Source organism: Geospiza fortis, unplaced genomic scaffold, assembly GCF_000277835.1.
Source record: "Geospiza fortis unplaced genomic scaffold, GeoFor_1.0 scaffold32, whole genome shotgun sequence".
In the NCBI taxonomy this organism is placed as follows: domain Eukaryota; kingdom Metazoa; phylum Chordata; class Aves; order Passeriformes; family Thraupidae; genus Geospiza; species Geospiza fortis.
The window spans coordinates 287,283-287,707 of NW_005054428.1; the positions used below are offsets into that span (position 1 = coordinate 287,283).

General features: G+C 47.3%; 1 protein-coding gene across 4 annotated transcripts in view; it reads right to left on the reverse strand.

The window, feature by feature from the left end:
• Positions 1 to 288: 288 nt before the first annotated feature.
• The window catches only part of LOC102037791 (lethal(3)malignant brain tumor-like protein 3), a 32,415-nt gene continuing 32,278 nt past the window's right edge, over positions 289 to 425 (reverse strand). For all 4 annotated transcript variants that reach the window (XM_031061853.1, XM_031061854.1, XM_031061852.1 and 1 more), the window contains one exon: positions 289 to 425. This exon is cut by the window's right edge and continues 3,927 nt beyond it. The gene's annotated coding sequence lies outside the window, so the exon portion shown is untranslated.

The window sequence follows — 425 nt, forward strand, 5'->3', positions numbered from 1 at the left end:
CCCAAATCATCCCAGGATTCAATGATTAAAACCTGGCAGCAGCAGAGGAGAGTGAGGAATTGGACAATCAGGCACAGCTGCAGCCAGTGCTGTTCTGTGAACACATCAAGGAGAGCTCAAGAGATAAGAGCAGACAAAAGAGATAAAAATGAAAACGCTGCCTTGTGTTGTGACTGCTGTTTAAGGGAAGGACATCAATGTGATGACCAAGCTCTCCCAGTGCCAGCCCTCCAGGGCAGCCAGCCCCTGCTGAGGTCAGCCCCACACACAGAAGAAACAAACCACGTGTGAACTTATATTAATTTTATTCACATTTCCAGAGGAAAGCATCGGTGGAGTGCAAGGTCATGGCTAGTGTAGAAAAGCTCAAGTATTTGGTTTAAAACAGGAAGATATTTCTGTGGCAGAGCCAAGCCCCTGCTCTC